This window comes from Mercenaria mercenaria, unplaced genomic scaffold, assembly GCF_021730395.1.
Source record: "Mercenaria mercenaria strain notata unplaced genomic scaffold, MADL_Memer_1 contig_613, whole genome shotgun sequence".
Classification (NCBI taxonomy): Eukaryota; Metazoa; Mollusca; class Bivalvia; order Venerida; family Veneridae; genus Mercenaria; species Mercenaria mercenaria.
The window spans coordinates 26,759-38,508 of record NW_026463497.1 but is presented as its reverse complement, the minus strand read 5'-3'; positions in this window follow the sequence as shown (position 1 = coordinate 38,508).

The window sequence follows — 11,750 nt, the reverse complement described above, 5'->3', positions numbered from 1 at the left end:
TATTTTTTTAGCTCACATGTCACAAAGTGACAAAGTGAGCTTTTGTGATCGCGCAGCATCCATCGTCCGTCCGTGCATAAACTTTTGCTTGTGACCACTCTAGAGGTCACATTTTTCATGGGATCTTTATGAAACTTGGTCAGAATGTTCATCTCGATGATATCTAGGTCAAGTTCGAAACTGGGTCATGTGCGGTCTAAAACCAGGTCAGTAGGTCTAAAAATAGAGAAACCTTGTAAACCTCTCTAGAGGTCATACTTTTCAGTGGATCTTCATCAAAGTTAGTCAGAGTGTTCACCTTGATGATATCTAGGTAAGGTTCAAAACTGGGTCACGTGGGTTCAAAAACTAGGTCAGTAGGTCTAAAAATAGAAAAACCTTGTGACCTCTCTAGAGGCCATACTTTCAAATGGATCTTCATGAAAATTGGTGAGAATGTTCACCTTGATGATATCTAGGTCAGGTTCAAAACTGGGTCACGCGCCGTCAATAACTAGGTCAATAGGTCAAATAATAAAAAATCCTTGTGACCTCTCTAGAGGCCATATTTTTCATGGGATCTGTATGAAAGTTGGTCTGAATGTTCATCTTGATGATATCTAGGTCAAGAATAGATCTGGGTCAACTTCAGTCAAAAACTAGGTCAGTAGGTCTGAAAATAGAAAAACCTTTTGACCTCTCCAGAGGCCATATTGTTCAATGGATCTTCATGAAAATTGGTCTGAATGTTTACCTTGATGATATCTAGTTAAAATTCGAAACTTGGTCACGTGCGGTCAAAATCTAGGTCAGTATGTGTAAAAATAGGAAAACCTTGTGACCTCTCTAGAGGCCATATTTTTCATGAGATCTTCATGAAAATTGGTCAGAATGTTCACCTTGATGATATCTAGGTCAGATTCAAAACTGGGTCACGTGCTTTCAAAAACTAGGTCATTAGGTCAAATAATAGAAAAACCTTGTGACCTCTCTAGAGGCCATATTTTTCAATGGATCTTCATGAAAATTGGTCAGAATTTTTATCTTGATGATATCTAGGTCAGATTCAAAACTGGGTCACATGAACTCAAAAACTATGTCAAATAATAGAAAAAACGACATTTTACTTAGTTCAAAACTTGGTCATGTGGGGACAGATGAGTGATTCCGGACCATCGTGGTCCTCTTGTTTGCCTGGTTCATACCGGTAAGTTCGATATTAAGTTAACTTTGCAAACACATTCACGATAATAAAATGTGTCATGTACAAGACTCAGAACCCTAGCTTAAAAGTCAAGATTAAACTTACATGTCAAAGATTTTGTTCAATTTCTTGTGGCCATATATAATATTCAGATGACATTTTGCCAAATAGTGTTCATTATAAGACAAGTGTCAAACCCTTTCCTCAAAGGTTATGTTCACACTGGGAGGTTCTTGTGTAGTCTTTAACTTCTCTATGCATCGATAGCTATTTAAAACAGTATCTATAACAAGGCTATATATCCCTTTGAAGACTGAGTCCCTAGCTCAAAGGTCAAGGTCCCACGTAGGGTGTAGCCTTAGTATTCTATTATCAAAGTGCCATTAATGAAGTTAAAGCTTTCTATGTCCTAACATTTCTTAGTGGGGGCACACATGTCCTTCGGACATATTTCTAGTTAATCAGATTTTTGAAAACACTGGTTATTAGATTGGCGAGGATGGTGGACGAAGACCTCAGGTGCCCTTCTGTGCAGTGGGTACCTGATTAGAACCACCAACCTTCCATACGCCAGCTAGATGGCTTCCTCACATGAAGAATTCAAAGCCCCTAGTGAAGCTTGAACCCACATTGGTGAGGGGCAAGTGATTCGCGTCGCCTCTTGGTTTTTGCTGGAGCTAAGAGTGACTGATTGCATTGAAACTTTGTTTATAGGTAGCTGGCATAGAGACAGAGTTTAGGATTACATAATTATGAGATCACTAGGATCATGGTAAAAAAAACGCAAACATCATTGACATAGCCTGTAGCTTATTAAGACAAATTTGTGGCATACAGGCCACAGCCTTTCCTTAAAAAAATGTTAAAGCTTTATAGTTACTGCATATATGTTAACTCACGCAGGTGTTTCAGCATGACAAAAGGTATTTAACTTTGATTAGTATAATTATATGAAAAAAACACTCTTTCCTATGAGTACATGGAAGAATCATTAAGTAAAATCAAAAGCATCGTCTAAATATGAATCTTTTTGTGACCCACCCCCACATGAGTGGTGGGGGCATATTGATTTGGTCTTGTCCGTGCGCCCGTGGGTGCGTCCGTCTGTCCATCCGAAGTTTGTGACGCCCTATTTTCAGAGTTATGGCCCCTGAAATAGTAAAAAATGCACATTTTCACCTTGTGACGCGCCTAGCTCAAAAAGTATTTGATATAAATTGATGAAACCTTGCATGAGTTTTTATCATGACATGAACTTGCGCACCTCCTATTTTTCGTCTGGCTCCGCCCTCTATTTTCTGAGTTATGGCCCCTGAAATAGTCAAAAATGCACATTTTTACCTTGTGACACGCCTAGCTCAAAAAGTATTTGATATAAATGGATGAAACCTTGCATGAGACTTTATCATGATATGAACTTGCGCACCTCCTATTTTTTGTCTGGCTCTGCCCCCTATTTTCAGAGTTATGGCCCCTGAAATGCAAAACCTTCGTTTGGGTCCGCCCCCTTTTTTAGCTCACCTGTCACATAGTGACAAGGTGAGCTTTTGTGATCTTGAACTGGCCAGATCCCATTATGGGTTCCAGAGTTATGGCCCCTGAAAGGGCCAAAATTAGCTATTTTGACCTTGTTTGCACAATAGCAGCTTTATTTATGATTTGATTTTTACCAAACTAGCACACGACTTGTATCACCATAAGATCTTGGTTCCTTTCTTGAACTGGCCAGATTTCATTATGGGTTTTCAGAGTTATGGCCCCTGAAAGGGCCAGAATTAGCTATTTTGACCTTGTCTGCACAATAGCAGCTTCATTTATGATTTTATTTTAACCAAACTTGCACACAACTTGTATCACTATAAGATCTTGGTTCCTTTCTTGAACTGGCGAGATTCCATTATGGGTTCCAGAGTTATGGCCCCTGAAAGGGCCAGAATCAGCTATTTTGACCTTGTCTGCACAATAGCAGCTTCATTTATGATTTGATTTTAACCAAACTTGCACACAACTTGTATCACTATAAGATCTTGGTTCCTTTCTTGAACTGGCGAGATTCCATTATGGGTTCCAGAGTTGTGGCCCCTGAAAGGCCAAAATTAGCTATTTTGACCTTGTCTGCACAATAGCAGCTTCATTTATGATTTGATTTTAACCAAATTTGCACACAACTTGTATCACCACAAGATCTTGGATCCTTTCTTGAACTGGCCAGATTCCTTCATGGGTTCCAGAGTTATGGCCCCTTAAAGGTCCAAAATTGGCTATTTTGGCTTTTGCAGCCATATAGAGACTTCATTTATGATTTTATTTGATACAAACTTCAAAAATATCTTCAACAACAATAAATCTTGGATTCCATGACAAATCAGATCCAATCGTAGGTTATTTTATATCTGATTACCTCCCCTGATTGTAATCAAACTTATTTATATCAGTAAGTACTTATAGGACTTATTTGAAATTTCATTATTGTCATTAGTTGGACTGAGCCAATCAGGGTAGATAACTATGGACTGGTTTTATGTCAAATTACCTCCCTTTATTTCGAATTAAAATGGGTATATCTTCGTAACTAATAAAGATACTGATCTGAAATTTCATGTATGTCAACAGATTTATATGGCAGATCCTTCTTTTGTTCACTTGCAATAATTTTCTTATTAATTACTTCCCTTTTACGTTACTACAAATAGCTTATTTTTAGTAACTTTTTTATTATTGGCTAAAACCGAGACCACTTTTCTGTGGTACAACATGGATGGTACCTCCAATTTTTAGGTGTATTTTGACATATCTGTACCTTTTAAGATTTTTTTCTTTTCTTTTTGGTTAAATTTCTTCCCTTTGTTGTTCCTATCCTTTGGACTTAGATATTTTTTCTGAGGACAAGAAGTGCAATGATAACAGGTGAGCGATACAGGGCCATCATGGCCCTCTTGTTAAGAGTTATGGCCCCTGAAATAGTCAAAAATGCACATTTTCACCTTGTGACATGCCTAGCTCAAAAAGTATTTAATATAGATTCATGGAACCTTGCATAAGCCTTAATCATGATATGAACTTGCGCACATCTTATTTTTCATTTGGGTCCGCCCCATGTTTTTAGAGTTATGGCCCCTGAAATAGTCAAAAATGTACATTTTCACCTTGTGATGCACCTAGCTCAAAAAGTATTTAATATAAATGGTTTGAAAACTTGCATAAGTCTTTATCATGATATAAACTTGCACACCTCTGATTTATTGGCTGGCTCCACCCCCTTAGCTATGGCCCCTGAAATAGTAAAAAAATGCACTTTTTCACCTAATCATGTGCCAAGCTCAAAACGTATTAGATGTAAATTCAGGAAACCTTGCTGGAGTCTTTAACGTGATGTGGCCTTGCACACTTGGCATTCTTCTTGAGAATCTTAGCTCTTATTACAGAGTTATGGCCCTTGAAATAGCCAAAATAGTGGATTTTTTGTGTGTGATGCTCATAGCTCAAAAAGTATAGGGCCTAGAATAATGAATCCTTTTCATAAAATGTTTGTTGAGGCTATACCTAATTAAGACTGCAAACATTTGAATTATTGCCCCTTATTTGTGACAAATATACCAGTTGGGGGCACACCCTGTGTCCTACAGACACATTCTAGTTTATTTTTTATTTTGGTCCGCCTCTTATTTTCAGAGTTATGGCCCCTGAAATAGTCAAAAATGCACATTTTCACCTTGTGATGCACCTAGCTCAAAAAGTATTTAATATAAATGTTTGAGGCTTTACCCCATTAAGACAAACATTTGAATTATTCCCCCTTATTTGTGACAAATGTACCAGTGGGGGGCACACCCTGTGTCCTACAGACATATTCTAGTTGTAAGTTAATTTGTCATTTACATTTATATGTTAAATAATAGAAGTGTTTTTTTTTCTTCTTATAGAAAGCCCTAGAATATTGCTTGCATCAAACCCAACAGCTGAGACAAGGTTTGATTTAGAGAATATAAAGGTAATGTTTTTATTGTTGATAAAATGTCTCTTTGAACTTGTACACAAAACAGGAAACTTCTTAATTACTGGTAAACACATTGTAGAAAGAAGATTTAGCTTTCTTTTAAGTAAATAAATATAGATTCTTTAGTTACTCTATATATTTCTATTTACCTTCTGGATATGCAATTAGCACAAAAAAATGGTATTTTTCTAAGTAAATTACAGGTACTTTACATAAATTTAAATCTCTCAAGGGCAATGATGCATGCATAACTTCATCAGGATACCTTCAATAACTTAGAGGTATTGCCCTTTAATAGTTTTACAATCCATAAATTCTGACATAACAAACTAATCCATTGATTACAATGAAATTTAACACAAATGTAGATCACTATAGGGTAGTGGTGCGTGCACATCTTTTTCAGGTTCTCTTCAGTAACTGCCTTTCATTTGTTTTAAAATTCATGAATATATCTGTAAATTAAATATCTTTCGAAATATAGATCCCTCATTTATAAAACAGGGTATATGAATTCACTGAATTTGCATGTTAAGGAATCAAAGCCTTGAGATGTCTGGTGGTTGCGGGTTTTGCTAGTGTTATTATGCCACCCTTCGAAGAAGGAGGGGTATATTGTTTTGCAGATGTCGGTCGGTCTATCGGTCGGTAGGTCGGTCGGTCGGTCGGAATGTAGACCAATCCGTTTCCGGATGATAACTCAAGAACGCTTTGGCCTAGGATCATGAAAGTTGATAGGGAGGTTGGTCATCACCAGCAGATGACCCCTGTAGATTTTGAGGTCTGTATGTCAAAGGTCAAGGTCACAGTGACCCTGAATAGTAAAACGGTTTCCGGATGATAACTCAAGAACTCTTGGGCCTAGGATCATGAAAGTTGATAGGGAGGTTGTTAATGACCAGCAGATGACACCTATTGATTTTGAGGTCAGTATGTTAAAGGTCAAGGTCACAGTGACCCTGAACAGTAAAACGGTTTCGGGATGATAACTCAAGAACTCTTAGGCCTAAGGTCACGAAAGTTGATAGGGAGGTTGATCATGACCAGCAGATGACCCCTATTGATTTTGAGGTCATTAGGTCAAAGGTCAAGGTCACATTGGCCAGGAACAGTTAAATGGTTTCTGATCTTCTTGTCCAGAACCATAGGGCATAGGGCTTTGATATTTGGTATGTAGCAAAATCTAGTGGTCCTCTACTAAGATTGTTCAAATTATTTCCCTGGGGTCAAATATGGCCCCACCCTGGGGGTCACATGGTTTATATAGACTTATATAGGAAAAAACTTTGAAAAACCTCTTGTCCAAAACCACAGGGCCTAGAGCTTTGATATTTTGTATATGACATCATCTAGTGGTCCTCTACTAAGATTGTTCAAATTATTCCCCAAGGGTCAAATATGGCTCCACCCTGGGGGTCACATGGTTTACATAGACTTATATAGGGAAAAACTTTGAAAATCTTCTTGTCCAAACCACAAAGACTATGGGTTTGATATTTTGTCATGTAGCATCATTTAGTGGTTATCTACTAAGTTTGTTCAAATTATCCCTCTAGGGTCAAATATGGCCCCGCCCCAGGGTCATATGGTTCATATAGACTTATATAGGGAAAAACTTTGAATCTTCATGTCCATAACTTACATCATTCAAATTTGGACCACATGTATAGTTTTGATAGGCAAGATGAACCTTGACATGAGTTGACCTTGATCTTGACCTAGTGACCTACTTTCACATTTCTGTAGCTACAGCCTTCAAATTTGGACCACATGCATAGGTTTGTGTACCGGAAAAAACTTTGACCTTGTTATTGACCTAGTGACCTACTTTCACATTTTTTGAAGGTACAGGCTTCAAATTTGGACCACATGCACAGCTTTTTGTTCAAAAAATAAATAAATTGACCTTGATTTTGACCTAGTGACCTACTTTTACATTTCTCAAGCTACGCTCCTTCAAATTTGAACCACAAGCATAGTTTTGTGTACTGAAATGAACTTTGATCTTGAGATTGACCTAGTGACCTAATTTCACATATCTGAAGGTACAGGCTTCAAATTTAGACCACTTGCATAGTTTTGAGTTCCGAAATAAAATTTGACCTTGATTTTGACCTAGTGACCTACTTTCACATTTCTCAAGCTACAGCCTTCAAATTTGAACCACATGCATAGTTTTGTGTACCGAAATGAACTTTGATCTTGAGATTGACCTAGTGACCTACTTTCACATTTCTCAAGCTCCAGGCTTCAAATTTGGACCGCATGCATATTTTTGTGTTCTAAATTGAAATTTGACATTGATTTTTACCTATTACCTACTTTCACATTTCTCAAGCTAAAGCCTCCAAATTTGAAGCACATGCATAGTTCTGTCTACCGAAATGAACTTTGACCTTGAAATTGATCTAGTGACCTGCTTTCACTTTTCGCAAGCCACAGCTTTCACATTTGGACCACATACAAATTGTTTTGTACCAAAATGAAATTTGACCTTGATTTTGACCTTGAGCTAGTCTTGAAATTTGGAACATTAAAAAATGGCTCAGTGGATGGCGCCAAGATCACTCAGTAATCTCTTGTTAGGTTAATAGGTTAAAGGTCAAGGTCAGATTAAACCAGAATGGTAGAACTTTTGTTTACAGTGAAAATATAATTTCTGTATCTAGTGCAATTACTGAATGCATCAAGGGGGGCATTTCGTGTTCGACGAGCTCTTGTTTTCATTTTAAATGCAAATCTATAAATATACATGTATAAGAAACAAATACTAATGTGCCTCATATCTAAGATAAACTCTGCCTGAACTTACATGAACAGCTGCAAGTCAGTGATGTAACCATGGGCTGGAATACCTAATCATTGACAGATCTTATATATCTAAATGGCCAGTGTGAATGGATAGAGGATGAATAAGAACTACTTGATCATTGATAATTCATCTGCATTGTTCATGAATGGGACTACTTTGTGTAGCACATGAACATCCTTTGGATGTGATTTGGAATCAAATAAAGATACTACATGATTGTCAGAAATACACTTAACTTTGGTAGCGGGATAAACCCGCGACCAAATATGATTTAATTTATTTTATGGTTTAATATAATTATTTGACCGAACAATTCCGTAAAGTGCTGGTCGATAAAATCTAGATTTTCAACTGAAATCTCCTGGAAAATTGTCCAGGAAACTTGGCATATATGCTTGCATTTTAAAGTATCCTTGCTCTATTATCTCATTTTAGGTTTCTTACATGCTGACCTTTAGCAATATCAGAACAATGGTCTTTCTTGAGAGATAGCTGCTGATTGCACAACATTGACTATTTGTCCTTCAAAATACCAGTTGATTAGTACATGACTGTATGTTTATAGTAGTGAATTCATTGCTGCATATTCATAAGCTGTTCTCCTAAGGAGGTGAAGAAAACAACAACAACAACAATACCCTCTAAGTAAATACACCAACCTAATCGCCAACATATAACACTTTGGTTATAATTTTCTTGTTAATCCCCCGCCACAAGTGGTGGGGGGTTATAGGAATGGTCTCCGTCCGTCCTTCCATCCGTCCGTCTGTCCATAACACTTTCGTGTCCGCTCCATATCTCCTTAACCCCTTGAAGGATTTTCATGAAACTTGGGTCAAATGATCACCTTATCAAGACGATGTGCAGAACCCATGAGTCAGCCATGCCGGCTCAAGGTCAAGGACACAACTCAAGATCAAAGGTTTGAGCCAAATTTCAGTTCTTGGTTATTCATTAATTAATCCCCACGCCGTGGCGGAGGGATTATAGGAATGGTCTGCGTCCGTCCTTCTGTCCGTCCGTCCTTCCGTCTTTCCGTCCTTCCGTCCTTCCGTCTTTCCGTCCTTCTGTCCTTCGGTCCGTAACAAAATCGTGTCCGGTCCATATCTCCTAAACCCCTTGAAGGATTTTCATGAAACTTGGGTCAAATGATCACCTCATCAAGACGATGTGCAGAACCCATGAGTCAGCCTTGTCGGTTCAAGGTCAAGGTCACAACTCAAGGTCAAAGGTTTGAGCCTGCCATTTTGTGTCCGCTCTATATCTCCTAAACCCCTTGAAGGAATTTTATAAAACTTGGGTCAAATGATCACCTCATCAAGACGATGTGCAGAACCCATGAGTCAGCCATGCCGGCTCAAGGTCAAGGTCACAACTCAAGGTCAAAGGTTTGAGCCTTCCATTTTGTGTCCGCTCTATATCTCTTAAACCCCTTGAAGGAATTTTATATAACTTGGGTCAAATGATCACCTCATCAAGACGATGTGCAGAACCCATGAGTCAGTCATGCCGGCTCAAGGTCAAGGTCACAACTTAGGGTCAAAGGTTTGAGCCTTCCATTTTGTGTCCGCTCTATATCTCCTAAACCCCTTGAAGGATTTTCATGAAACTTGGGTCAAACGATCACCGCATCAAGGCGATGTGCAGAACTTATGAGTCAGCCATGTCGGCTCAAGGTCAAGGTCACAACTGAAGGTCAAAGGTTTGAGCCTTCCATTTCGTGTTCGCTCTATATCTCCTTAACCCCTTGAAGGATTTTCATCAAACTTGGGTCAAATGATCACCTCATCAAGAACTCATGAGTCAGCCATGTCAACTCAAGGTCAAGGTCACAACTGAAGGTCAAAGGTTTCAGCTCTGTATCTCCTAAACCCCTTGAAGGATTTTCATGAAACTTTGGTCAAATGATCACCTCATCAAGACGTTGTGCAGAATTCATGAGTCAGCCATGTCAGTTCAAGGTCAAGGTCACAGCTAAAATCAAAGGTTTTACCCTTTCACTATCCATAGCAGTGGCGGGGGATTTAGCTGTCATTCAGACTGCCTTGTTTCTTATACAGATATAAGTTCACCTGTGTCCCAGATGAATTTTGGGAGCATACAGCAGTTTACTCAGATACCTCTTGTTCAAGTTGCTGAAAAACGAGTCTTTGATTTATAAATTTAAACCAATTTTTCTTATAAATTTACAGAAATGTTTGAATACTAATGGAGTCTGGTGCAGTGCTCCTGACCATTACACTATGACAACACTTCTTCATGGTGCCTCTGGGTTTGGTGAAATAGAAGCTGTGAAGTTTCTTATTGAAGTGTATGGTGTAGATGCTAACATTAAAGATAGGTATGTATTTAGGAGGATTTATTTCTTGTCACCATAGTTAAAGTTTCAAATTGGAAGTGTCTAGCACAGACTTTCCAGTGTTCCTACTTTTTTGAAAGTGCTATTATTTTTTCCTACTTTTCTATAAAACTTACTACTCCTACTTTTTCATATAAGAAATAGTAAAATGCATTTTTTGAACCCCAGAATCAAAATTTTCTCCACGCGGGAGGGGACACCTACCCCAAATGAATGTAAATTAACACCTTGGAGTGTTTTGGTCTATGTTCAAAAAAGTATATACTGTGTTCTATGAAAGTAGTTTGGATTCAGTAGGTGCATCTTTAGTGCATTCAGTTGTGAACTGTGAAATGTCAAAAGCCCTTTTTTGTCCCAAAAGCTCTTTTTGTCAAAGTTTGTACCTTACATAAACTCTTACTTTTGTCGTCTAATTTTCTGATATTTTCCTACTTTTCTCCTACTTATTTGCCACATTTATTCCTATTTTTCTCCATTACTTTTTGTAATGGCTGGCTGGAAAGCCTGTGTCCAGTAACCGGGCGCCTACCCTGTTCTCTAGAGTTTTTTTAGCTGTCCGGTAATCAATTTGTTAAGGAAAAGAGTAATGAATAAATTAAATTTATCAATTTTTGTTAGCCTAGATAGCAATTTTTACCTATTTGCCAAGGCTGAATTCAAACCTTAACCCTTACTCTGCTAAATTATGTCTCCCACCACACAGTGGTGTGGGAGAACTATTGATTTATTTCTGTCTGTGTGTGTGTGTCTGTCTGTGTGTCTGTCACAAATCTTGTCCGCACTCGATCATTTCTTGTCCGATCTTCACCAAACTTGAACAAAATATGTTTGCCAATAAGTCCTCGGCCAAATTCGATAACTAGCCAAATTGGCTCAGGCACTCAGAATTATGGCCCTTGAAACTTGGTTTTGATTAGCAAATCACTGAAAGTCTGATAAGGAAGTTTAGGTGACTCATATACTACTATTCAGATGATTAGGCAGTTGTGGGAGACATGCGCTTTTGTCAAAAGCAGCTCTAGTTCCTTAGTAGTATTTTTTCAATTTTGACAGTACCATTAACTGTTAAAAGGGGTGCTTACCACAAAGATACTGACTGAATGGGGAACAGTGCAGATCATGATCAGACTGCACAGATGTGAAGGCTGATCATGATCTACACTGGTAGCAAAGGCAGAATCAATCGTGTATGGCATGTTAAGGGGTTTTAATCACATAAGTGTCACTGAGTTAAAATGGAAGTGTAACATATTTTATAATGGAGAAATGAATTTAACAAAAAATAAGTTTGAACAATTTTGAAGTGAATGTTTTCACAGACATGTGATTGAACCTACATTTATACAAGTTTAATAATGTTTGTAGACACAGTACATATACAATTTTAGAATGATATATT